We start from the raw sequence: 986 nt of genomic DNA, 5'->3' as shown, positions 1-986 counted from the left end.
TAATGACTTTTTACCAAGATTCAACGGCTGAATTGCAAGAAAACAGCAGAATTCTGCACGAAATCATCAAAATTCTTAGAGAAAACCGCATATTTCGATGCAAAACAACGATTTCTCGCCGATTTTCGTTGTTTTCTGGCTTTAATTCGCAAAGAAGAGCACGAAATCTACAAAATCATCACTTTTTACCAAGATTCAACGGCTGAATTGCAAGAAAACAGCAGAATTCTGCACAAAATCATCAAAATTCTTAGAGAAAACCGCATATTTCGATGCAAAACGACGATTTCTCGCCGATTTTCGTTGTTTTCTGGCTTGAATTCGCAAAGAAGAGCACGAAATCTACAAAATCATCACTTTTTACCAAGATTCAACGGCTAAATTGCAAGAAAACAGCAGAATTCTGCACGAAATCATCAAAATTCTTAGAGAAAACCGCATATTTCGATGCAAAACGACGATTTCTCGCTGATTTTCGTTGTTTTCTATCTTGAATTCGCAAAGAAGAGCACGGAATCAACAAAATCATGACTTTTTACCAAGATTCAACGGCTGAATTGCAAGAAAACAGCAGAATTCTGCACGAAATCATCAAAATTCTTACAGAAAACCGCATTTTTCGATGCAAAACGACGATTTCTCGCCGATTTTCGTTGTTTTCTGGCTTGAATTCGCAAAGAAGAGCACGAAATCTACAAAATCATCACTTTTTACCAAGATTCTACGGCTGAATTGTAAGAAAACAGCAGAATTCTGCACGAAATCATCAAAATTCTTACAGATAACCGCATATTTCGATGCAAAACGACGATTTCTCGCCGATTTTCGTTGTTTTCTGGCATGAATTTGCAAAGAAGAGCACGAAATCTACAAAATCATGACTTTTTACCAAGATTCAACGGCTGAATTGCAAGAAAACAGCAGAATTCTGCACGAAATCATCAAAATTCTTAGAGAAAACCGCATATTTCGATGCAAAACGACGA

This window comes from Gnatocerus cornutus, chromosome 7 (genome assembly GCF_029298725.1).
Source record: "Gnatocerus cornutus isolate USDA-ARS CGAHR chromosome 7, icGnaCorn1.1, whole genome shotgun sequence".
NCBI lineage: Eukaryota > Metazoa > Arthropoda > Insecta > Coleoptera > Tenebrionidae > Gnatocerus > Gnatocerus cornutus.
This window is presented reverse-complemented; position numbering follows the sequence as displayed.